At 49.6% G+C, this 26,907-nt stretch overlaps 1 long non-coding RNA gene across 1 annotated transcript in view; it reads left to right on the top strand.

Annotated features, from left to right (window-relative positions):
* Positions 1-26,907, top strand: part of LOC121274369 — a 46,722-nt gene extending 19,815 nt beyond the window's left edge. The window contains exon 2 of the long non-coding RNA XR_005942251.1: positions 24,952-26,907. This is a non-coding gene — a long non-coding RNA (uncharacterized LOC121274369). The remainder of the gene's footprint in view (positions 1-24,951) is intronic.

Raw genomic sequence — 26,907 nt, 5'->3', positions numbered from 1 at the left:
TGTTGGGGTGGTGGATGTGTGTTGGAGTTGTGGTGGGTGTGTGTTGGGGTGGTGGGTGTGTGTTGTGGTGGTGGTGGGTGTGTGTTGGGGTGGTGGATGTGTGTTGGGGTGGTGGGTGTGTGTTCGGGTGGTGGGGGGTGTGTGTTGGGTTGGTGGGTGTGTGTTGGGGTGGTGGGTGTGTATTCGGGTGATGGGGGGTGTGTGTTGGGGTGGTGGGTGTGTGTTGGGGTGCTGGGTGTGTGTTGTAGTGGTGGGGGTTTGTGTTGGGGTGCTGGGTGTGTGTTGTGGTGGTGGGGGGTGTGTGTTGGGGTGGTGTGTGTGTGTTGGGTGCTGGGTGTGTGTTGGGGTGGTGGATGTGTGTTGGGTGTTGGTGGGTGTGTGTTGTGGGGGTGGATGTGTGTTGGGGTGGTGGTGGGTGTGTGTTGGGGTGGTGGTGGGTGTCTGTTGTGGTGTTGGTGGTAGTTGTGTGTTGTGGTGGTGGTGGGTGTGTGTTGTGGTGGTGGTGGGTGTGTGTGTTGTGGTGATGATGGGTGTGTGTTGGGGTGGTGGGTGTGTGTTGTGGTGGTGGTGGGTGTGTGTTGGGGTGGTGGATGTGTGTTGGGGTGGTGGTGGATGTGTGTTGGGGTGGTGGTGGGTGTGTGTTGGGGTGGTGGTGGGTGTGTGTTGTGGTGGTGGTGGGTGTGTGTTGGGGTGGTGGATGTGTGTTGGGGTGGTGGGTGTGTGTTCAGGTGGTCGGGGGTGTGTGTTGGGGTGGTGGGTGTGTGTTGGGGTGGTGGGTGTGTGTTGGGGTGGTGGGTGTGTATTCGGGTGATGGGGGGTGTGTGTTGGGGTGGTGGATGTGTGTTGGGGTGGTGGTGGGTGTGTGTTGGGGTGGTGGTGGGTGTGTGTTGTGGTGGTGGTGGGTGTGTGTTGGGGTGGTGGATGTGTGTTGGGGTGGTGGGTGTGTGTTCAGGTGGTCCTGGGTGTGTGTTGTGGTGGTGGGTGTGTGTTGTGGTGGTGGGTATGTGTTGGGGTGGTGGGTGTGTGTTCGGGTGGTGGTGGGTGTCTGTTGTGGTGTTGGTGGTAGGTGTGTGTTGTGGTGTTGATGGTGGCTGTGTGTTGGGATGGTGGGTGTGTATTGGGGCGGTGGGTGTGTGTTGGGGTGGTGGGTGTGTGTTGTGGCAGTGGTGGGTGTGTGTTGTGGTGGTAGTGGGCGTGTGTTGTTGCGGTGGTGGGTGTGTGTTGTGGTGGTGCTGGATGTGTGTTGTGGCTGGGGTGGATGTGTGTTGGGTGGTGGTGGGTGTATGTTGTGGGGGTGTATGTGTGTTGGGGTGGTGGTGGGTGTGTGTTGGGGTGGTGGTGGGTGTCTGTTGTGGTGTTGGTGGTAGGTGTGTGTTGTGGTGGTGGTGAGTGTGTGTTGTGGTGGTGGTGGGTGTGTGTTGGGGTGGTAGTGGATGTGTGTTGGGGTGGTGGTGGATGTGTGTTGGGGTGGTGGTGGGTGTGTGTTGTGGTGGTGGTGGGTGTGTGTTGGGGTGGTGGGTGTGTGTTGGGGTGGTGGGTGTGTGTTCGGGTGGTGGGGGGTGTGTGTTGGGTTGGTGGGTGTGTGTTGGGGTGGTGGGTGTGTATTCGGGTGATGGGGGGTGTGTGTTGGGGTGGTGGGTGTGTGTTGGGGTGCTGGGTGTGTGTTGTAGTGGTGGGGGTTTGTGTTGGGGTGCTGGGTGTGTGTTGTGGTGGTGTGGGGTGTGTGTTGGGGTGGTGTGTGTGTGTTGGGTGCTGGGTGTGTGTTGGGGTGGTGGATGTGTGTTGGGTGTTGGTGGGTGTGTGTTGTGGGGGTGGATGTGTGTTGGGGTGGTGGTGGGTGTGTGTTGGGGTGGTGGTGGGTGTCTGTTGTGGTGTTGGTGGTAGTTGTGTGTTGTGGTGGTGGTGGGTGTGTGTTGTGGTGGTGGTGGGTGTGTGTGTTGTGGTGATGATGGGTGTGTGTTGGGGTGGTGGGTGTGTGTTGTGGTGGTGGTGGGTGTGTGTTGGGGTGGTGGATGTGTGTTGGGGTGGTGGTGGATGTGTGTTGGGGTGGTGGTGGGTGTGTGTTGGGGTGGTGGTGGGTGTATGTTGTGGTGGTGGTGGGTGTGTGTTGGGGTGGTGGATGTGTGTTGGGGTGGTGGGTGTGTGTTCAGGTGGTCGGGGGTGTGTGTTGGGGTGGTGGGTGTGTGTTGGGGTGGTGGGTGTGTGTTGGGGTGGTGGGTGTGTATTCGGGTGATGGGGGGTGTGTGTTGGGGTGGTGGATGTGTGTTGGGGTGGTGGTGGGTGTGTGTTGGGGTGGTGGTGGGTGTGTGTTGTGGTGGTGGTGGGTGTGTGTTGGGGTGGTGGATGTGTGTTGGGGTGGTGGGTGTGTGTTCAGGTGGTCGGGGGTGTGTGTTGGAGTGGTGGGTGTGTGTTGGGGTGGTGGGTGTGTGTTGGGGTGGTGGGTGTGTATTCGGGTGATGGGGGGTGTGTGTTGGGGTGGTGGGTGTGTGTTGGGGTGGTGGGTGTGTGTTGGGGTGCTGGGTGTGTGTTGTAGTGGTGGGGGTTTGTGTTGGGGTGCTGGGTGTGTGTTGTGGTGGTGGGGGGTGCGTGTTGGGGTGGTGGGTGTGTGTTGGGGTGGTGGTGGGTGTGTGTTGGGGTGGTGGTGGGTGTCTGTTGTGGTGTTGGTGGTAGTTGTGTGTTGTGGTGGTGGTGGGTGTGTGTTGTGGTGGTGGTGGGTGTGTGTTGTGGTGGTGGTGGGTGTGTGTTGGGGTGGTGGATGTGTGTTGGGGTGGTGGTGGGTGTGTGTTGGGGTGGTGGTGGGTGTGTGTTGGGGTGGTGGATGTGTGTTGGGGTGGTGGGTGTGTGTTCAGGTGGTCGGGGGTGTGTGTTGGGGTGGTGGGTGTGTGCTGGGGTGGTGGGTGTGTGTTCGGGTGATGGGAGGTGTGTGTTGGGGTGGTGGATGTTTGTTGGGGTGCTGGGTGTGTGTTGGGGTGCTGGGTGTGTGTTGTAGTGGTGCTGGGTGTGTGTTGGGGTGCTGGGTGTGTGTTGGGGTGGTGGGTGTGTATTGTGGTGGTGCTGGGTGTGTGTTGGGGTGATAGGTGTGTGTTGGGGTGATGGGTGTGTGTTGGGGTGATGGGTGTGTGTTGGGCTGATGGGTGCGTGTTGTGGTGGTGGGTGTGTGTGTTGGGGTGGTGGGTGTGTGTGTTGGGGTGGTGGGTGTGTGTGTTGGGGTGGTGGGTGTGTGTGTTGGGGTGGTGGGTGTGTGTGTTCGGGTGGTGGGTGTGTATTGGGGTGGTGCGTGTGTGTTGGGGTGGTGCGTGTGTGTTGGGGTGGTGGGTGTGTTGGGGTGGTGCTGGGTGTGTGTTGGGGTGGTGGCTGTGTGTTGGGATGGTGGGTGTGTATTGGGGTGGTGGGTGTGTGTTGGGGTGGTGGGTGTGTGTTGTGGCAGTGGTGGGTGTGTGTTGTGGCAGTGGTGGGTGTGTGTTGTGGTGGTAGTGGGTGTGTGTTGTGGCGGTGGTGGGTGTGTGTTGTGGTGGTGCTGGGTGTGTTGTGGCTGGGGTGGATGTGTGTTGGGTGGTGGTGGGTGTATGTTGTGGGGGTGTATGTGTGTTGGGGTGGTGGTGGGTGTGTGTTGGGGTGGTGGTGGGTGTGTGTTGTGGTGGTGGTGGGTGTGTGTTGGGGTGGTGGTGGATGTGTGTTGGGGTGGTGGTGGGTGTGTGTTGGGGTGGTGGGTGTATGTTGGGGTGGTGGGTGTGTGTTGGGGTGGTGGGTGTGTGTTCGGAGGGTGGTGGGTGTTTGTTGGGGTGCTGGGTGTGTGTTGGGGTGCTGGGTGTGTGTTGTAGTGGTGGGGGGTGTGTGTTGGGGTGCTGGGTGTGTGTTGTGGTGGGGGGTGTGTGTTGGTGTGGTGGGTGTGTGTTGGGGTGGTGGGTGTGTGTTGGGGTGGTGGGGGGTGTCTGTTGTGGTGTTGGTGGTAGGTGTGTGTTGTGGTGTTGATGGTGGGTGTGTGTTCGGGTGGTGGTGGGTGTGTGTTGGGGTGGTGGTGGGTGTCTGTTGTGGTGTTGGTGGTAGTTGTGTGTTGTGGTGTTGGTGGTGGGTGTGTATTGGGTGGTGGTTGGTGTGTGTTGGGTGGTGGTGGGTGTGTGTTGTGCTGGTGGGTGTGTGTTGTGCTGGTGGGTGTGTGTTGTGCTGGTGGGTGTGTGTTGTGGTGGTGGGTGTGTGTTGTGGCGGTGGTGGGTGTGTGTTGTAGCAGTGGTGCTGAGTGTGTGTTGGGGTGCTGGGTGTGTGTTGGGGTGCTGGGTGTGTGTTGGGGTGCTGGGTGTGTGTTGGGGTGCTGGGTGTGTGTTGTGGCGGGGGGTGTGTGTTGTGGCGGGGGGTGTGTGTTGGGGTGGTGGGTGTGTGTTGGGGTGGTGGGTGTGTGTTGGGGTGGTGCTGGGTGTGTGTTGGGGTGCTGGGTGTGTGTTTGGTTGATGGGTGTGTGTTGGGGTGGTGGGTGTCTGTTCGGGTGGTGGGGGTTGAATTAAAATTCTGATGATGATGCTGAAACCATTGCCAATTGTTGTAAAAACCCATCCGGTTCACTATTGCCCCTTTAGGGGAGGAAATCTGCAATCCTTACCTAGTCTGGCCTACCTGTGACTCCAGACCCACAGCAATGTGGTTAACTCTTAAATGCCCCTCTGAACAAGCGCAATTAGGGATGAGTAATTAATGCTGCCACCTTGCCAGTGATACCTGTGGATGGATAAAAGAAAGAAAAGAAACTTCACCAGCCCTGACACCACCCCCCTCATCTCTATAACCTCCTCCAGCCCCTACACCCCTCCCTATCTCTGTAACCTCCTCCAGCCCCTACACCCCTCCCTATCTCTAAAACCTCCTCCAGCTCCTATACCCCTCCGTATCTCTGTAACCTCCTCCAGCCCCTACACCCTCTCCCTATCTCTGTAACCCCCTCCAGCCCTTACACCCCTCCCTATCTCTGTAACACCCTCCAGCCCCTACACCCCTCCCTATCTCTGTAACCTCCTCCAGCCCCTACACCCCTCCCTATTTCTGTAACCTCCTCCAGCCCCTACACCCCTCCCTATCTCTAAAACCTCCTCCAGCTCCTATACCCCTCCCTATCTCTGTAACCTCCTCCAGCCCCTACACCCCTCCCTATCTCTGTAACCTCCTCCAGCCCCTACAACACTTATGGTATATATTAATGACATGGAAGTAAATGTAGGGGGAATGATCAAGAAGTTTGCAGACGATACAAAAATTGGCCGTGCAGTAGATAGCAAGGAGGATAGCTGTGGACTGCAGCAAGATATCAATGGACTGGTCAGGTGGGCAGAAAAGTGGCAAATGGAATTCAACCCAGAGAAGTGTGAGGTGATGCATTTGGGGAGGTCACACAAGGCAAAGGATTACACAGTAAACAGGAGGATACTGAGGTGTAGAGGAAGTGGGGGACCTTGGAGTGAATGTCCACAGATCCCTGAAGGTAGCAGGACAGGTCAATAAAGTGGTTAAGAAAGCATATGGAATCTTTTCCTTCATTAGCTGAGGCATAGAATGTAAGAGCAGGGAGCCTATGCTGCAAGCGTGTAAAACATTAGTTAGGCCACGAACTTGAATGTTGTGCGCAGTCTTGGTCACCTCATTACAGAAAGGGTCTCATTGCATTAGAGAGAGTACAGAGGAGATTCACAAGGATGTTGCCAGGACTGGAAAATTGCAGCTATGAGGCAAGATTGGATAAGCTGGGGTTGTTCTCCTTGGAACAGAGGAGGCTGAGGGGAGATTCGTTTGAGATAGAGCCTGGATAGAGGGTATGTGAAGGGCCTATTTACTTTAGCAGAAAGGTCAGTGACTAGGGAGCATCGATTTGAAGTGATCGGTAGAAAGGTTAGAGGGGAGAAACGGAAAAGCTTTTTCACACAGAGAGTTGTGGAGGCCTGGAACTCACTGCCTGAGAAATAAAAGGCAGAAACCCTGGACTCATTTAAATGGTGTCTGGATATGCACCTCAAGCGCCGTAACCTGCAGGGCTATGGACCAAATGTGGGAAAGTGGGATGAGGCTGGGTAGTTCGTTTCTCAGCCAGCGCAGACACGATGGGCCAAGCGGCCTCTTTCTGTGACATAAACACTCTCTGATTTTCAACAAAGCAACTTGCATTAGTATAACGTCTTTAGCAGAACAAAACAGCCCAAGATGCTTCTCTGGGGCGTTACCAGACAAAATTTGACACTGAGCCATGTAAAGAGATATTAGGGACCAGCTGACCAAAAGCTTAGTCAAAGAGTTTGGTTTTAAGGACCATCTTAAAGGAGGAGAGAGAGAGAGAGAGACAGAGAGAGAGAGACGGAGAGGTTTAGGGAGGGAATTCCAGAGCTTAGGTTCCAGGCACTGCCGCAAAAATAATGGAGCAATGGAAATCAGGACCGTTGCCAAGGAGAGGGATAGGGTCGACCGTAAGGGAATGGAGTTTGAGATGGGGCCACAGGCTATGACTTCCATTTTCCCAGTATTTAACCAGAGGGAATTTGTGCTTCACCCCCTAACATAGGAGTGAAATTAGCATTCCTTAATGATGTGACAATATTTTTCTCACAGAAAGTGGGGATTTTCAGCGGTGCACTGTGAATGTTCTGACTCTATTGTTTTCTTTGCTAACTCGATATCGAATTATTGCACAGTAAAGCTGCAAAAGCAATTCTTCCGACATAGAATAATGCCCTTTCATCCGAAAAATCAGTAGGTGTTAGAAAGTGCATTTATAAGCATAATGCTGCATCCTGTACATCAGATGGAGAACTATTCTCATCTTCAACCCACTACATGGAAAGAGATAGAGAGAGAAGGGTTAAAGATGGCCCGAGAGATAAGGAGAAAGAGTCAGAGGCGAGAGTGGGAGTGGAAAGAGAATCGTGCGCTGACAAAGGAAAGAGAGTGCAAGATAAAGAGAGAGAAGAATCTATAGAGGAAAGGAAGGAGGCAAGTCAAGAATGTGAATAGAAATAGAGAGAATGAGACAGAGCAGGAAGGATGAAAGTCAAAGTGTGGGATAGATGGAGAAAAGGGGAAGGGACTGGGAGACAGTGATAGAGACAGAGAGAAAAAAGCAGAGAATGACATGGAGGTGAGAGAAAAAAGAGGGAGAAAGAGCTTCATGAGTTGCAGAGAGCTTAGCCAACACCAAGCTGATCCATGTGAGACGAGGAAAGGTCTGGCTGATTTCCTTCTTAGCCTGAATCAGCTGATTTCCATGGTAGCCGCACAACAATTAGCCCTGATAGGCCTGCGTCAGAGCAGGTTAACCCCAGCTCGTGACCCACCACCACCACCACCAGGCATAAGTCAGGAGTTTGATGGAATACTCCCCACTTGCCTGGATGAGTGCAGCTCCCACAATACTCAACAACACCAACCAGGACAAAGCAAGTCCTGCTTGATTGGCACCCCATCCACCACCTTAAACGTCCACTCCCTCCACCGCTGGTTCATGGTGGCAGTAGTGTGTACCATCTCCAAGATGCACTGCAGCAACTCACCAAGACTAGTCATCCAGAGGCCCAGGCTAACGCTCTGGGGACACGGGTTCAAATCCCACCACGGCAGCTGGTGGAATTTAAATTCAATTAATAAAATGGTGAATTGAAAGTTAGTCTCGGTAACGGTGACCGTGGCAACAATTATCTGGCTCACTAATGTCCCTTTAGGGAGGGAAATCTGCCGGCCTTACCCGGTCTGGCCTACACGTGACTCCAGACCCACAGCTATGTGGTTGGCGCTTGGCTGCTCTTTGAAATGGCCGAGCGAGAGCACTCAGTTCAAGGGGCAATTAGGGATGAGCAACAAATGCTGCCCTCGCCAGAGACAGCCACACCCCATGAAAGAATTTTTTAAAAAATCACCCTGGCTCACAACTGCAGATGGGGAGCTCTGCAATGGGCAACCCTCCCTGCACCACCATCAGCACCCTCCCACCCGTCAAATCGCTTAACCAATGTGTTTAAAGGGGAACCACTGGATGAAGCAGTGGTGAGCACCCAGCTATGACAGAGCTGCAGCACAGCCTTTGTTAAGAGGTAAATAAGGGCAAGAAACGTGGAGGAACAGGTCGGAGAAAAAAAAGCTCGAAAGACTGAGAGACAGATGGACCAAGAACTACAAAACAAGAGCCAAGCAGAGAGAGAATAGAATGGAATGCATCAGTTAATATTCCACTCAACGATGCAATTGTCTCCTTGACCAGAATTAACACATAGTTGGCGTTGGCTTTCTGAATATTAAAGAGAAATATGCATTTTTGGAATCTTTCCAAAAGACATTTTCTATTTGAATTCTTATCAAAGGGAAAGTGTGACTCAACCGAGAGTAGCACATCACCACTTAAAGTAGGTTACTGCCTCCCACCTGACTGCTCCTGGCACGCCACCCTTTATCAACTCCTCACATCTCTTCTGCCTTAAAAGCCCCTGTTGCCATTACGCTGGACCTGACTCGGTAGCAAGCCAAAAAAAATTAGGTCACCTTGAAGCATTCCAACCTGTTAAACCGTTTCGAAGATACCTCGCAAAAGAGGACAAAGAGTCAATGAACACTTAACAAACATAAGAATTGGGAGCAGGGAGGAGGCCATTCAGCCCCTCGGGCCTGCTCAGCCACTCAATAGGATCATGCCTTTCTTTTTCATTCTTTCATGGGATGTGGGCATCTCCTTGCAAGGCTGGCATTTGTTGCCCATCCCTAATTGCCCTCGAACTGAGTGGCTTTTCACGGGGCAGTTAAGAGTTAACCACATTGTTGTGGGGTCTGGAGTCACACATAGGCCAGACCAGGTAAGGACGGCAGATTTCCTTCTCCAAAGTGATAGGGTGAACCAACAATCAATGATAGTTGTCATGGTCACCATTGCTGAGACTAGCTTTATAATTCCAGATTTATTAATTGAATTTAAATTCCACCAGCTGCCCTGGTGGGATTTGAACCGGAGCATTATCCTGGTTATACTGGATTACTAGTCCAGTGACATTACCACTACACCACTGTCTCCCCCTCAATTCAGCTCCACTCCACTTTCCCACCAAATCCCCAACATCCCTCGATTCCCTTAGTGTCCAGAAATCTATCGACCTCTGTCAATGGCTGAGCATCCACAGCTCTCTACCCCATGGAATTGCAAAGATTCACGACAACTTTGAGTGAAGGAGTTTCTCCTCAACTTAGTCCAAAATGGATGACCCCTTATCCTGAGACTGCGACTCCCCCAACCAACCACACCCCCCCAACCCCCACCCCACAATCCCAGGAATCAGTCCATGGAACCTTTCTCACACCTCTCCTAAGATAGCTAGATTCATCCTTAGTTAAGGAGGCCGAAGTTGTGTACATTACTCCTGGTATCTCCCAAAAGCCCTACATAATTACAGCAAGACTTCTACATACCCTCACCCCTTTGCATTAAAGACTAGCACACCATCTTCCTTCTTAATTGGAACATAGCAACAGAGGAGGCCATTCAGCCCCTCAAGCTGGTTCTGAAATTCAGTGAGACCATGACTGATCTGTGACCTAATTCCATCTACCAGCCTTTTCCCCATATCCCTGAATTCCTTTAGTTAACAAAAATCTAAAAAAATCTCATATTTAAAATTAATTGATCCAGCACCAATTGCCACTTGCAGAAAGAGAGTTCCAGACTTCTCCCTCCCTTTGAGGAAGCGTTTCCTAACTGCACTCCCGAAAGGTCTGCTTCTAATTTTTAGACTCTGCCCCCTCGTCCTAGACTCCCCGACCAGTGGGAATAGCTTTTCTCCCTCTCTACCTTATATCTTCCCCTTAATATCTCGAAAATTTTGATCCCCCCCCCCAACCTTCTCAATTCCAGGAAGTACAATCCCAGTTTGTGTAATGTCTCCTTGTAATTTAACCTTCGCAGTCATTCTGCCGAATCTGCACTACATTGGCTCCAAGACCAACACATCCTCCCAAACGTGTGGTGCCCAGAGCTGCTTGCGGTGCTCCAGGTGAAGTCCAACTTTGTATAGCCGAAGCCTGACTTCTACCCCCTTTTAATCTCGTTCTCTAGATGTAAAACCAGTATCCCATTAGCCTTCTCGATTATTTTCAGTACCCATTCGTTAGGATGGTTTGATTGAAGAATATGTCTGTTAAAGAAGTCTTAATGATCTTCTGTATGTTAACAGCAAGTCTTTATTAACTACTTGCATCGATCTGTATACACATATACAGTAAAGGGTACAGGCATGGAGCTATCTCCATCCTAGGTCTTTACACGTCTCTGGCCAACACCACATTGACCCTAGGTCTAGGATAATGTGCCTTATTACTCACCATGTGGGCGGTACTATACTCAGTCCCACATTAACCCTGTATATACCAGACCCTTCTGCTACACCTCCCCCTAAGTCTTTATCCCATGGATATAGAGTTACTTTGGTTTACTTCAAGTCTTACATTGTTATATGTCTTATGTATTTACCTTGTTACAACCTTAATGCTATTCCATCATTATTGCTATTACAGTATTAGCATTAACAACATTCTTAATACCCCATCTTACCCCCCACCCCCCTTCAAATCCTTGATGTTAGAGGTTCAGGTGGTCTGCAGGCCTTATAACCTTTCCACACCTCGTTCCCTGCTCTGTCAGGGGAGTGGTAGGCTTTGTTGGTTCAGCTTCTTGCTGTAGGCTTGGAGGTTGGACTGGCATTCGGGTCTGCTTTCATCCTTTTCTTCCATTGCTTTACCTGGTCAGCTCAACTGTTGTGTCGCCGCACAGCTGCTGTAACTCTTGACCATTTCTTGCGGGGTGGACGAAGATGGTATTGGTCCCCTCAGCGCTGCTTTTTCTTCCTTTTCCGTGTGGGCCATCTGGAAGCGGAGGAAGAGCGTTCCTGTGACAAGAAGAAGGTTGAGTGGTACGGTCACCTCTGCTTTTATTGATGGTAACAGGCTGCTACCTGGTTGCAGCACCCCATGTGGTTGTGGCATGCTGGCTGGAAGTTGCTGTGTGTGTGCACAGTGGTTGCTGTGTCGACCAGCTGTACCATCATCGTAGTGGGAGGCAGAGGCTTCTCAGACGGCTGATCATCCCCTGGTACCGCTTCCACTGGAGGTGCCATGGTGATCTCGTGGGAGGCAGGTTGGTCTGACCACTGGGGACTTTCCGGGACCTGGAATGATAATGGAGAAACCTTCTTTTTAAATTCATTCATGGGATGTGCGTTTCGCTAGTTAGGCCAGCATTTATTGCCCATCCCTAGTTGCCCTTGAGAAGGTGGGGGGTGAGCTGCCTTCTTGCACCACCGCAGTCCCTGTGGTGTAGGTACGCCCACAGCGCTGTTAGTAAGGGAGTTCCAGGATTTTGACCCAGCGACAGTGAAAGAATGTGGTGATATATTTCCAAGTCAGGGTGGTGAGTGACTTGGAGGGGAACTTCCAGTTGGTGATGTTCCCATGTGTCTGTTGACTTTGTCCTTCTAGATGATAGTGGTCGTGGGTTTGGAAGGTGCTTTCAAAGGAGTCTTGGTGAGTTTCTGCGGTGCATCTTGTAGATGGTACACACACTGCTGCTGCTGTGTTTCGGTGGTGGAGGAGTGAATGTTTGTGGATGGGGTGCCATTCAAGTGGGCTGCTTTGTCCTGGACGGTGTCGAGCTTCTTGAGTGTTGTGGGAGCTGCACTCATCCAGACAAGTGGGGAGTATTCCATCACACTCCTGACTTGTGCCCTGTAGATAGTGCACAGGCTTTGGGGAAGCCAGGAGGTGAGTTACTCGTCACACGACTCCTGGCCTCTGACCTGCTCCGCAAAGAGAGAACAGAGGTCGAAGGTGAAACCCCGAGCCAGAATACTCTTTAGTGTTTGAGCACTCTGGACCACGCTGTTCTGCATGGCTAACAACAGTGTTTAGTCTTTACATCCGGCACTGTCGGCAGGAGATCCAGGGCAACACAGACATTCCTGCTCAGAAGGGAGAAAGACTGATTCCAGACAATGTGCATCAGCTCAAAGATCAGTTTGCTGCTCCATGTTGTGTTGTCTCCACCGATCGGTTTTTCCCTGACAGACCATTTTCCCTTTCCAGCTCCCAATCTGTAATTGTGCTTCTGCCAATTGTTTTTGAAAGACCTCACGCTCTTTAGTGAGAACCTCTACCTCCGCTTGCCATTCCATGTTCTTGATTTTCATCTCTTTGTAGACCTCTTTGGGGATGTCATGCTTTTCCAAGGTTCCTTCCAAACGTGCAACTGTTTCCTTCAGTAATGCCGTCTCATCCATGTTCCTCTCCGTTTCCTCACAGAATAGTGAGCACTCCTGAACCTTCTGTCAGTTCTTTCAGAGTGGCATTAAATTCATTTTGTTTTGCTTCGTTACCTTCCTGAGGGATGAAATCGGACCCGAGGGATCCTTGTAGCATGTGAAGCTCCCTCGACAGTTTTCCTTCTCATTGCAAAGCTCAAGACTTTGTCTCGCGCTTTGTGTAATCTGACAGCCTCATCGAGTTTGTTCTGCCACTCTGCCATTCTGCTGCTCAAGATATTCTTTATTCCTTCTGAAGGGTAAGGGACTGTTTTTGAATCTGATCCTGAAGGACAATTAGCTGTCCTTTCAACTCTTCTTTGTTCAGTTCTTGTCTCCTCACTCTGTGTATCAGTGTATAGCTTTGTCATTGCTGATTGATCCCACACAAAGCTTTTCTTGAAGTATTCAACATTGTTTCCAGCTTGTCCCCCTGGAAAAACGTATTGGTTCGTCAAAGAGTCTTTCAAGGCAATGAGCTCTGTGGGTGCCTTTCTTGTCTGCTGTCGTGCCTGGCTGTACTTCGGTTTGAGTTCTTCCAGCGCAGCTTTTAATGCAAAAATTTTCTGATTTGGATTCTGCTTTCTCTTGATCTGCCTGACACGGGGCATTTTCCTTGTCCTTCGCTACCTGCTGCTGGTACAGTTCTGGAAACGTGACCACGTCTTCGAAACGGAAATCGTTTGGGACTCCTGGCTCAGGCTTCTCATAAAGGTGTATTATTGGGGCTTCCAGAGAGTCCTGTGCCTCTCTGCTGCCTTCATGTGGCTTGCTCAGGTGTTGTCTTTCACCTTTTCATCATTTCGCTGGGTTTTTTTTTATATGCCTCTTAAGCTCTGAACTCTCCTCAGCTTGAAGATGAAAACTTTCTTCGAAGGCTGTTAACAGTTCCCCGAGGCTGGTTTCGGATTCATTTATGTCTTGCATCAGGACAATGTGATTCACGAGGATCACCAGTTAAAAAAAAATACATTAATCTGGTGTTCTTTTAACTGAGGCCTGATGTGTTCCAGTCATGTGAAAAGTGGCTTCTCATGCATGCCGAATGTCCTGTTGGCTCTGGCCCTAGGATTGGTCCGAACCGATCTGGCGAGTGGGATTTTTGATCCACGTTGAAGATCTTAAATGTGTGTGGGCACAGCTTTAAGAGCTTAAAGGCTTCCAAGATGGCGCCGCCATTCCCTGCAGAACAACGGATTTCCCGCGCTTGCCCAAAATGGTGGCTGTGTGCTTCGGGTAGAAGAATCGTGGGCCAGCGGTCCGCCGACGACTTAATCAGTGACGTAGCGTTGCACGAAACCACAGGCTCGCTGTTTGGGGGTTCGGACGGTCACAAGGTTCCCGAGAGTCGGAGCCACGTGTTGAGGCTGGGAGTCGGGGAAATTGGCATTAGCGACGGGTTTCGTTCACGCGACACTTCCGGCTAAATTAGCAAAAGGACTTCTCAGGACTGGCTGCAGCCTGGAAGTTAAAAGGATTTAGCTCACCCTTACAGGCCATGAGCTCTGCGCGCTGAAACTGATTTCTGCTGCTGTAAAACTCCCACCTTAAGTTTCCAAGCTCTTCTCCCCGGAGCTTTTCCTGGCAAACTTTCCTCAGCGCCTGTAGCTTCAGTTGGGAGCTTCTTTCAGTTCGGAATCCAACGAAAATGCCCTTTTCCTTAGTCTTTCAGCATTTCTGTGAGGATGAGGGTTTTTGATCTACAGCTGCCACCATGTTGGGATGGTGTTGGTTGGAGAACGTGTCCATTAAACAAGTCTTTGTAATCTCCTGTATGTTAGTTAACAGCAAGTCTTTATTAACGACTTGTAACTATATACAAATATACAGTAAAGGGTACAGGGCATGGAACTAACTCCATCTCAGGTCTTAACATGTCTCTGGTCAACACCACGCTGACCTTAGGTCCAGGTCATGTGCCTTATTACATCACTGTGTGGGCGGTACTGTACGCAGTCCCACATTAATCCTGTATATACCAGACCCTTCTACACCGTTCATGACATTTAATGATATGTCTCTTTGGACCTCCACTGTTTCCACCATTTAGAAGGTTCATTCCTTGTTTCATTCCTTGTTAGGTCCAAAGTGGATGCCTTCACATTGGAATGCACTGCCCGCAGTTTTGCCCATCCCTGCTTCCTGTACTTGCATGCTTAGATCACTGACTCCTGCTCTGCCACATCCCCTACATTACAGCAGGTACCATACTTCAAAAGTACTTCAGTGGCTGTAAAGCGCTTTGAGACGTCCAGCAGTTCTGAAAGGCGCTGTATAAGTGCAAGTCTTCCTTTTTCACTGAGCATAAATTTGGAAATAATATTCGAGTTTCTTTTTTCAAAGTTTCCCTCCTTACATTCTTGCGAGGTTAAAGAACTTGCAATTTTTATGGCAACTTTCACATTTGTAAGCACTGGAAAGGCAATGAAATACTTCCAGAGGTGCAGCCACTGCCATTACAAAGGCCAACACAGCAGCCAATTTGTGCACAGCAAGCTTCCACAAACAGCAAATGACATGAATGGATTTGACCAAGGGATGAATGTTGATCCGCACTTCTCCCTATCCTGAATGGTGCCACAACACCTTTTACACTCACCTGGACAGGGCCTCGGTTTAAAATCGCTTCGAGGAGTGGGTAAGACAATGGAAGGTCCATGCACTCACATGAAGGACTGGGGAAGCTGGGATTGTTCTTCTCAGAGCAGAGAAGGTTAAGGGGGGAAATTGAATCGAGGCGTTCCAAATCAGGAAGGGGTTTTCTATAGAGTAAATAAGGAGAAACTGCTTCCACTGGCAGGAGGGTCGGTAACCAGAGGGACACAGATTGAAGAGAATCGGTAAAAGAACCGGGGGAGGTTGGGATGGTTGGGGGGGGTGGGGGTGTGAGTGGGGGTGGCGATGAGGAGAATTTCTTTTTTTACACAGCGAGTTGTTGTGATCTGGAAGGCGCTGCCTGAAAGGGCGGTGGAAGCAGATTCAATAGGAACTTTCAAAAGGGGGAATTGGATAAATGCTCGAAGGGGAAACATTTGCAGGGATATGGGGGAAAGAGCAGGGGGTGGGGGTCAGGCACTGGGACTAACTGGATAGATCCTTCAAAGAACCAGCACAGGCATGATGGGCCGAATGGCCTTTTATGCCGTTGAATTCAATAGTTGTAAAAGGCAACGCAAAGGAAGACTTGCATGTATAAAGCCCTTTGCATGACCTCAGGGCATCCCAAAGCACTTTACAGCCAACAAAGCACTTTCAAGGTGTAGTCACTGCTACCAGGTAGGAAATGAGGTAACCATTTAGCACACAGCAAGCTCCCACAAGCAGCCGTGAAATCAAGACCAGACAATCTGCCTGAAAGGGCGTTGGAAGCAGATTCATTAGGAACTTTCAAAAGGGGGAACTGGATAAATATTTGAAGGGGAAACATTTGCAGGTCTATGGGGGGAAAGAACCGGGGGTGTTTCAGTGATGTTGGTTGATGGATAAATATCAGCCGGAACCCACCCCTGCTCCTCTTCCAATAGCGGCCGTGGGATCTTTTATATCCACCCTGAGGGGACAGACGGCTTCAAAAATCTCCTCTCAAAGACGGCACCTCTGGCAGTGCAGCACTCCCTCAGGGCAGCCGTTGGGAATGTCAGCCTGGATTATGGGCTGAAGAAGTCTCTGGAGTGGGGGACTTGAACCCACGACTCAGAGGCAAGAGAGAGAGAGAGAGAGAGACCCACGGAAGGCACAACCTTTAATATTAAAGGAGGTGGCGGGCAGTGACATTTTTGGGGAAAGGGCAAGAGTTGCAGTTCTTTTTGAACAGGCGAAAGTCTTTCTTGTCGAGAGCGCATTTCCTCTGCCGCTGGTGTTTGTTTGCACAGGAGATGACTTAACACCAGGACGTGGGTTTCTCTCCGGTTCCAGGAAGCAGGAGGTGACCTTCCGCTGTGAAGGGTTAGACAAGGACGAATGAGTCAGCCAACTGAAGTGCTGCTAGACTGTCACCCAACAATCAAACTGGCACAGCAAGCAACCCCGGTTTAATCCCTGTCCCACTCTGAGAGTGGAACAGCCGTGGGTGGCCACCGGTGTCAGCTCAAGCCTCGGAGTCACAAGGTTGTAGGTTTAAGCCTCACTCTGGGCGCTTCAGCCTACAGCCCAGGCTGGCAAGTCCAGTGAGGGAGTGAAGGAAGTACCCATCTTTCAGTTCAGACGTTATGTGCTCTCTTTGGTGGACCTGAAAGATCCCGTGGCTGCCATCGGAAGAAGAGGGCGGGGTGGGGCAGGTGAGGTGGGTGGGCGTGCTCGTGGTGCAAATTCTCCCCGGTGTCCTGGGGCCAATACTTACCCCTCAACCAGCACCACTAAAACTGATTATCACGTTGCTGTTAATGGGAGCTTCCTGTGTGTCAATTGGCTGCTGTGCTTCCGACTGTGTAACAGTGACCGCACTTCAAAAAAACAAAATGTTTGTTGTTGGATGAAGTGCTTCGGCACGTCCTGAGGTTTGTGAGAGGTGCTACAAAAACGCAAGTTCTTTCTCCTCTGCCTCAGCCAAACTAACTTATCCCCCGTTCCCTCTTCAGCCCCTCTGAGCTCCTTTCTCCTCGCCCTCCTCTTTGCCCAATTAATTTCTTCACCCCAGCCCTGTCACCTTGTCCGCATAATCACCCAATCCTCTTTGGCTATCCGCTGGAGAGCGGACAGGGCTCCAGGGGTGATGCCCACTGCAGTCGAGCGGCCTAACAACACCTTCCAGCACCCTATGTGAAGAATGACCACGCGGACCAGACACTGGAAGCCAGCTGGTATCTATTGAACTGGCAAGAGCCAATATCATTGAGAGAGCAAGAGGACAGATTAGGTGGGGGAGGGGGGAGTTGTAGGAGTAAACCCCCCACTGCCCAAGAGACGTCACAGATGCAAACCACTCCCAATATTGAGAAAGAAACAATTGCATTTCTTTTGTGCCTTTTACAACCTTAGGAGATCCCAAAGCACATAAGAGCCAATGGAGTGCTTTTCTGAAGAGTAGTCACCTAGAGGAAACGTGGCTGTCAGTTTGCACACAGCAAGATCCCACAAACAGCAATGTGGTCATGACCCAGTTCATCTGTTTCTCAGTGACTGTGGTTGAGGGATCAATATTGGCCCCAGGACACTGGGGAAAGCTCACCCCTTCCTCCTGCCTCCCCCCACCAACACCACTGCTCTTCTTCCAATAGAGGGCAGAAGGGGGCCTGGGTTTGACGCCTCATTCAAAAGACAGCACCTCTGGCAGCACAGCGCTCCCTCAGTACTGCACCGGGAGTGCCGGCCTGGATTTTGGGGGTTTGAGCCCTTGAGGTGGTTCCCCGTGACCTTCCAAAGTCCACCAACTGAACCAGCTTGGTGCCTGATTCCGTCCGTACACATTGATCTCTTGTGGACAATGACTGGGGAAAGTGCGGTGGAATAATATTGGAATAAACCAGAACCTCTTGCAGATCCATGCACAGAATGAGCCAAAACTAGTTGGAGTCACCAAGTGTAGCCGGACGAGATTGCGGATCAGGAAACACAGATGTTTATCCGTCCCGTTTTCATGTATTAAAATTCACCTTTTATAAAGGCACCATGTCACGATGATGCAGAAGGAGGCCATTCAGCCCATCGAGTCCGTGCTGGCCCTCTGCGAACAACCCAGTCATCCCCCTTCTCCCTCCTCCCCCACCGCTTTATCCCCATAACCCTGCAACTTTATTTCACTCGACTATCCGTCCGATTTCCTTTCAAAATCATTTACAGTCTCTGCTTCCGAGTTCCAGGTCGTTCCTCCATAAAAAGGTTAAAAAGTCCTTCCTCACATACCACCATTCGCCACCCGCCGCCCCCCCCCCCTCCCCCCCCCCCCCACCCACCCAATACAACACTACTTATCCAAAGTCTTAAATCTGTCTCCCCTTGTACTTGTGACATCACTATTTCTTTGCCGACCTTAGCCAAATCAGTCTTAACCTTGTCCACCTCTATCAAATCGCCCCTCAATCTCCTTAGCTCCAAGGGAGAACAACTCCAGCTCCTGTCGGTGCAGACTCGATGGGCCGAAGGGCCTCTTCTACACTGTGTGATTCTGTGATCCTCCAATCTAGCCTGCTGCTACATTCCTGGAACCGATCTGGTAAATCTCCTCCCAGTGGCCCTCGCATGCATGTTAAATTCATGACTCTTGTCACAGGAGGGTGGGTTACCAATGACCTTAAGTGGAGCTGCAGGAACCTATCGCCAATGCGCAGAGTGGTGCCAATTAACTAACACGCGATCTTAAGTTTTCCAGTGGCTAATTCGCCTTTGTACATTCACTGTACAGGAACACAGCAGTACTGAAAGGAACCTTGTTGCAGTTTCCACAACTGCTGCAACTGTTTTCCCTCCCTCCCTCTCTCTCTCTCTCTCTCTCTCTGTGTGTGTGAGAGAAAAAACACATTGCCTTAGGGCAACTGAGAGCCCGCTACCCCTCACCGCACCCCACCCACCCCACCAATCCCCAGCTGCACTCTCTCTGGGAGAGGGTTAAAATGTGGGCGGGAAGTCAGAGTGGGTGGAAGACGTTCGAAGCTCCTCTCCCTGCACCACTTCTAAAGCAAACCACTTCAAGTATGAGTTTCATCTCGACTCAGAGATGGCTGATCTTGCAATTTATGGTCTGGCAATATCGGGGCATCGCAACCCAAAGCGAGGGGAGGCCACCTCATTCTGGAAACCACTGAAGTTGGAGAAAGGAAATACTCGGAATGAAGGTGGTGGATGTCACACCTAAAATGTCAATAAACACCAGACAGCCATTTCCTATCAGCTTTAATCTCCAATAGGCCCAGCCTGGAACATCCCGTGAGCTATTGGTGGCCGGGATTTTCTCAGTGTCGAGTTGTCGCCCAGCCTGCGGCTGTCGATGCCTACAAGGCGACGCAGTTCCACTTCATCCAGGGATAAATAGTGTCGGACAGCGATGACAGGGCTGGTATTGTGCTGTGACTACAGCACGCGCGGGAATCTGTGGAACGCACCGCAACCCCAGACAACCATCCGCGGCCGAGAGCGTCTGCAGCTTGGGCAGCTTCGGCTCCCAGTTGCTGAGCTGGAGTCTGAGTTGCGGATGTTGTGGAGCATCGGGGAGGGTGGGAGGGTGGGAGAGAGTTTGCCTGGACACTCCGTCCCAGGAGGCAGTCGCTCCCCCGAGTTTAGGCAGAGTTGGTCAGCGGTCAGGGGCAGGAGGGTGTGACTGCGAGTCAGGGGGGTAAGCGGAAACCAGCGTGCAGCAATGGGGGAGCCTCAGCCCCGGACTTTGTCCAACAGGTATGAGGCGCTTGCTACCTGTGTGGATGAGGAGGAGGAGGACTGCGAGGTGGATGAGGGGACTGGCCATGGCACCATGGTGAAGAACGCCATTCAAATGGGGGGGATTGAAGAGGAATGTGGTGCTGATAGGAGACAGTATTGTCAGGGGGATAGCTACTGTTCTCTGCAGTCAAGATCGTGAGTCCAGGCGGCTGTGTTACCTGCCCAGTGCAGGATTCGGGACATGTGCTCTGGGCTAGAGAGGAACTTGCAGTGGGAGGGGGAGGATCCAATGGTCGTGGTCCACGTAGGTACCAACGATACAGGTAGGACTAGGAGAGAGCTTCTGCATAGGGAGTATGAGCAGCTAGGGGCCAACCTAAAAAGCAGAGCCTCAAAGGTAATGATCTCTGGATTGTTACCTGAGCCACGGGCAAATCAGTGAAGGGTAAATAACATTAGGGAGATGAATGCGTGGCTCAAAGGCTGGTGTGGGAGAAGTGGGTTTCGATTCATGGGATACTGGTACCAGTACTGGGGAACATGGGAGCTGTACCATTGGGACCGTCTACATTTGAACAGTGCTGGGGCCAGAGTTCTAGCCAACCGTCGACCTAGGGCTGTAGAAATAGCTTTAAATAAATAGTTGGGGGGAAAGGGATCATGTGAGAGGAGATATTGTAAAATGAGGGGAAAGAACAAAGTAATGGAGCAGGGCAGCAATTTGGGTAATGAGTATCTAAGTGTGAAAAAAGGGGACAGAATGTACAATCGTAAGATTGCACCAGCAGGTAAAGCCGAAAATGGTTAAAAAACAAAATCTGATTGCACATAGCATTTGTAACAAAAGGGGCGAACTGTTAGCACAGTGACATAGATAAATATGGATGACCTGATAGGTATTGCAGGGAAATGGCAACCAGTTGAAGGTTGACTGAGGCTGGGATCTGAATGTTGAAGAGTATCTGACATATTGGAATGACAGGAAGCTAGGAAAAGGTGGTGGGGTAGCTCTGTTAATTAACGATGGTGTTAGTTCAGTACTGAGAGAAGACCTTAGCTTGAAGGAGCAAGATGCAGTCCCTTTAACTCTGAAGAAGAGTCATACGGACTCGAAACGTTAACTCTGTTTCTGTCTCCGCGGATGCTGTCAGACCTGCTGAGTTTTTCCTGCATTTTCTGTTTTGATTTCAGGTTTCCAGCATCTGCAGTATTTTGCTTTTATCTAAAATGTAGACTCAGTTTGGGTGGTGATATGAAATAGTAAAGGTAAGAGGTCACTTGTGGGAGTAGTTCATAAGTCCCCTAACGGTAGTTACACTGTGGGATAGGGCATACAGGAATAAATAAATGGGGAGTATAAAAAAGATACTGCAATAATCGTGGGTGACTTTAATCTACATGCAGATTGGGAAAGGTAGCCTGGAAAATGAATTCATGGTGTTTTGGGGACAATTTCTTAGAGCAGTATGTTCTAGAGCCAACCAGGGAGCAGGCTATCCTGGATTTGATAACTGCAATGAGGCAGGATTAATCAATAACCTCATAGTGAAGGAAACTCTAGGTAACAGTGATCACAACACGATAGAATTTCGTGTTCAGTTTGACATGAAATGGAGAAGTGTGGGTCCATGGCTAGTGCTTTAAACCTGAAGAAGAGAGCATGAAGGCAGAGCTGGCTAGGATGAACTGGGCAACAAGGTGAACATGTAGCACAGTCGAGTTGCAGCAGCAGATTTTTAAGGAGATATTTGAGAATGCCCAGTAAAGATTTATCCAAGTGAGAAAGAAAGACTCTTTGAGAAGGATGTGTCATCTGTGGCTAAATAAGGAATTACCAAAGGTTAGTACGCAGGTCTAGCAGGTAACTAGGAAAGCTAGTTTATGGTGAGGGGAATTGATTACAAAAGTAGGGAGGTTATGCTTCAATTGTACAGGGCACTGGCGAGACCACATCTGGAGTACTATGTACAGCATTGGTCTCCTTATTTAAAGAAAGACATAAATGCGTTGGAAGCAGTTCAGAGAAGGTTTACTAGACTGATGGCAGGAATGGGTGGGTTGTCTTATGAGGAAAGGCTGGACAGGCTGGGCTTGTATCCGCTGGAGTTTAGAAGAGTAAAAGGCAACTTAACTGAAACCTTTAAGATCCTGAGGGGTCTCGACAGGGTGGGATGTGGAGAGGATGTTTCCTCTTGTGGGAGAATCTGGAACTAGGAGTCACTGTTTAAAAATAAGGAGTCGCTCATTTAAAACAGAGATGAGGAGAAACTTTTTTCTCCCAGAGGCTCGTGACCTTTGGAACTCTCTTCCTGAAAAGGGGGTGGAAGCAGAGTCTTGGAATATTTTTACGGCTGAGCTAGATAGATTCTTGACTAACAAGGGGGTGAAAGGTTATCGGGGGGTTTGAGGTTACAGTCAGATCAGCCACGATCTTATTGAATGGTGGAGCAGGCTCGAGGGGCCGAGTGGCCTCACTCCTGCTCCTAGTTCGTATGTTCAAGGGTGGTCTCAAATAGAAAGAAAGAACGTACAACCCTGTAAAAGGGTTGGTCAGAGGACTGGATAGATTTTAAGAGCAAGCAAGGAATGACTAAAAAGATGATCAAGAGGCAGAAAGCAGAAGAGGAGAGAAAGCTAGCAAATGATATGAAAAGAGCTTAAAAGTTTCTTCAAGTATTGGAACAGGAGGAAAGGAACTGAAGCGAGCGTTGGTCCTCTAGAGAGTGAGTCTGGGGGGGGGCAGAATTTCGCCCTTGACGGGCGGGCGGGTCCCACCGGCTCGGCGAGCGGGCAAGCAACCGATCGCCGCCACCAAAACGGGCCCCGCCACTGGATGAGGTTTGTAAAAAGAAAGATGGCACCTGCCCGTTGGTCCCCTGTGTGCCAAGCCGAAGTTGGCACGGGCCCCTCAAAATCCTCGACGATTGGCAAGTTAAGGGCCTTAACGAGGCCTTTCATTAATGGCGGGCCCGCGTCCCACTGCTGAGCGCGGCCGCCGACCGAAATATCGCGACGTCTTAAGTGCCGGCGTGCGGGACTCCGGAAGATTCTGCCCGGGGAACTGATCATGGGAAGCAAAGACATGCGGGGGAGGCGTTGAACAGGTATCTCGTGCCCTATCTTTCACGGTCGAGGACTTGGAAAACTTCCCAAGGATTCTTGAAAATCAAGAGGCGTGAGGGAGGGATGAACTTAACACAGTCACTGTCACCAGGGGAAAGGGTGCTCGGAAAACCATTTGATCTAACGTTTGACAAGACCCCAGGAGCGGATGGTTTGCACCCGAGAGTTTTAAAAGAAGCAGCAGTGCAGATAGCAAGATCCATTGATTATAATCTTCCTTAGATTCTGGAAAAGTTCCAGCGGATCGGAAAATAGCTAAGGTGTCATGTTTATAATGGCCTAGATTTTTTCCTTTGGCAGGCAGGCTGGACAGGAGCGGGTGGGGACGAGCGCAGAGCCGATCACCACCAGCGATCACCTGCGCGCTGCCATTTTACACGGGCTGGCCAATTCAGCGCTACCTGTGCGGGTGTGGTGGGAGGGTGGGGGGGTGGAGGGAGAGTAGTGGCCTGCGCCCCTTTCGCACATGCGCACCACAGAACGAAGCAGTCTCCCTGAGGCACAGAGCTGCCCTCGGGGAGATTGAATTAGACAATTAAAAAGTTCCAGAAAAAAGTTATTTAAACGTGTGTCCCCCCCTCGTGCGACAGTGTCCCTTTAGTAGGGACATGTTTGTAAAGGTGGGAAAATTAATTATAATTTATTTTATTAAAACTTCAGGACACCTCACCCACGGGCTGGATGAGGTTTCCTGAAGCTTTCATAAAATAAATTAATTTATTTTATTAATTATTTTAATTAAAAGCACGAAGGCCGCTTGGGCTTTTCGCCTGCCCGCCAACCTTAAGGTCAGGTGGGTGGGGTTCTTACGCGCTTTAATTAATCCCTCAATGGCCTCAATAGGCCCTTAACATTTCGGCGGGCGCGCAGCCAACTCCGGCAGGTGCCTGCCGAGCGAAATATCACGCTGGCGCGCGATGTCATCGGGACGCACGCCCAACATCGTCATGCGTCACTTTATGCCTCAGCGTGTCAGTCTCGCCCCTGCACTCCAGCTGGAACATTCTGCCCAATATTATTGGAAAATATTTTTCTTTTGAAGTAGAGGCTTAGTCTGTCTGTGTGTCTTAATTGGATTAAATTCTGGGTGTTTTGACATGTACGAGTTTTGATGTGTAAGGGAGATAGAGTGTATTTTTATTTTTTGAATCGAGAAATGGGGTGGAAACTGATACCTATTTATCGGATACCAAGCAATATGTTTATACCACTAATAAAATTAGAACCGCGAAAGGGGTTTTATTGTTAGAAGAGGCTGGTGACACAGCGAGAATTTACATTCAATGGGCGGTGGTAAGTATAATTTCAGCAGTTTTTGGGCGTGCAGAGCAGAGGCAATATGAGATCAAAAGGCAGCTGTAAGCCTCCAACTGTCTCCACGGGAACTAAAGTGAAAAGAACCTCGTTTTGAATTCGTAAGGTGAAAGTGCTTTGCCTGGTGTTTGGTTAAGTGTATGGGTTGCTGTTGCCTTAATGGGGATTGGTTTAGGAATTTGTTAAAACTTATGATAATAGTAATTTGAAGCCATGTGTATTTTTATTTTAACCTATGTAAATTAATAAAATGTTTCATTTAGCTTAATGTAAAACCTCAAGAACTGGGGGTCTGATTCCTGAATTTAGAGTCGCTTCTCAAACGTAACACTTAAAATTATAGGTTATGACAGTTGTTTAAAGTTTCCCTCTGGGATTTTTAAATAACTCAGCTTTACCAACTGCATCAGTCATAACAATTGTAACACCTTTATTGAAGAATGGAGGGAGACAGAAAGCAGCAAACTATAGACCAGGTAGTCTAGCATCAGTCATAGAGAAAGTGCTAAAATCCATCATTAAGGAGGGATTGGCACAATGCTTAGAAAAATCACCATTTGATCAGACAGAGCCAACCTAGTTTTGTGAAGGGGAAATCATGTTTAACTAATCTGTTAGAATTTTTTTGACGAAGTAACATCCAAGGTAGATAATGGGAAACCAGTGGATGTGATGTACTTAGATTTCCAAAAGGCGCTTGATAAGGTACCACTTTGGAAGGTTGCTATTCAAGGATGAGGGTTGAGCTTTGTCCTGTAATTACTCTGGGAAGTTTCCAGAACTGTAACCAGCTTGCAAGTCATGTGACCTGTAGCAGCCATCTTTTTTTTAGTCCAGCAAAGTCCATTTTTGAATAAGCAGAAAATAAGGTTTTTACACAACTTATGATCTCTTTCCTGTCTTGTAGGCATTACAGAGGCGCTCCCTTTTAAGTCAAGCACGAGGAGAATGTTTTCCTCCCAGACAGGTCATTGGTGTGTGGAATTCTCATCCCCAGAAAGACCATTTACCGAGTCTGCTCTGTTGCTCGGTGGGACTTCCTCTGTAGAAGATGATAACTGCTCGCCACCGAACAAGGATGTGAATGCAGAGAGTGTGATACATCTGAGGACTCCTTGAGGGACTGGGCTCTTATCCGAGGCGGAGGTTTTATCAAATGTTGTTCATTCGAAATTTTGTAGTATAATGCAGATTTTAAATCCGTTCACCATTTTAACTCCAACAATTGTGGTAATCCCCCTAATGATGCCCCTGTTAAACAAGAAGGCAGCGAAGTTCATGTTAGGAACATTCGATGATTTTAATGTCACTTTTAAGATTCACTAACCCTGTATTCAATTTAAATTTGTGATGAAACTTTAAATCCTATTACTAGTTTTCGGAGACATGTTAAGCGTAAACATTAGGACTTCTAGGCTTTTGGTTATCTGCAGTAAGTGTGAAAAGCCTGTCCAAGTACTGCCTCGCCGCACATTATTATGCAAAATGTAAAGGGAGCAGGTTAGAGGGCAGAGCCATTGTGGCCTTTAATTGTTCCAGGTAAGAGAGAGCCTCCAGACACAGCGAGGACCCAGCCCACACAAAGTCCCCGTGCACTCCAGATTATCAAACCAGGAAAGAATAGCTGCCCTGGATCGAGTCACGAGTGGGAGAAGAAATGTTGCAACTCCTCCATTTAGCAGAAGAATTCGCTGGATGCAAGAATACTAACGTAATGACAGCCGGAATATATTAGTAACTAAAAGCTTTCCGGGGAGGCACAGCGGTACTGTCACTGGGCTGGTAATCGAGAGGACCCAGGGTAGTGCCCTGGGGACGTGGGTGCGGGTACACAGAATGGGAGATGATGAAATTTTAGTTCAATCAGCAGAAATCTGGAATTATAAAGTCTGCTGGTGACCTTGAAGCCATTTAACTTAGAAAGAATCTGTGGCTTAAGATGCTCTGTGTTTTATCTTCGGTGTGCATACCAAGGCTTTCATGTAATTTCCTGTCACAAATGGGTTGAAGTATAGGTTGAGCACCACAGTTTTTGTACCTGGGGGCACTCCTTGTCACACACAAACAAGAATTTAAACACAAACATTTGGGGGAGATGGTGGTGGTAACTAGTAACCCAGAGGCCCAGGCTAATGCTCTGGGGGACACGGGTTCAAATCCCACCAGGGCAGCTGGTGGAATTTAAATAAAAAAATCAATGAATCAATCTGGTTTAGTGAAACCAGTGTTAGTTGTTGTAAAAACCCATCTGGATTGCTAATGCCCTGAAGGGAAGGAAATCTGCTGTCCTTACCTGGTCTGACCTCCATGTGACTCCCGATCCACAATAACGTGGATGTGGTTGACTCTTAATCTGCTGTCCTTATCTGGTCTGGACTACATGTGACTCCAGATCCACACTAATGTGGATGTGGTTGACTCTTAATCTGCTGTCCTTATCTGGTCTGGCCTGCATATGACTCCAGATCCACACTAATGGTTGACTCTTAAACGTCCTCTGAACAAGGGCAATTAGGGATGGGCAATAAACGCTGGCCTAGCCCGCGGTGCCCACATCCCATGAATGGATAAACAAACCACCAAAATGACTAAGCTTAGGCGTAAATTTTAATCTTGAAGCAGGTCACGCAAATTTACCTGAACTTAACCACATCTTCAAAGATGCGGAGACAAAGTGGTTCCTCAAAGAACACAGAAGAAGAATTCATTTTAAATAGGGGTAATTTAATGACTAGTGATACAGAGCCTAGAGATATTAACGATGACAAGATTGATACTGTAACATTAAAATGAATATAAGCGACAAGCTAATTGATAGTGACAAACAGGGTGTTAATAAACAACAAAATCGGACGTGTGATTG

The sequence above is a fragment of the Carcharodon carcharias genome (assembly GCF_017639515.1).
Source record: "Carcharodon carcharias isolate sCarCar2 chromosome 36 unlocalized genomic scaffold, sCarCar2.pri SUPER_36_unloc_1, whole genome shotgun sequence".
Taxonomy (NCBI): Eukaryota; Metazoa; Chordata; class Chondrichthyes; order Lamniformes; family Lamnidae; genus Carcharodon; species Carcharodon carcharias.
Note: the sequence above shows the minus strand (reverse complement) of the source record. Positions and strands in the feature narration are given on the sequence as shown.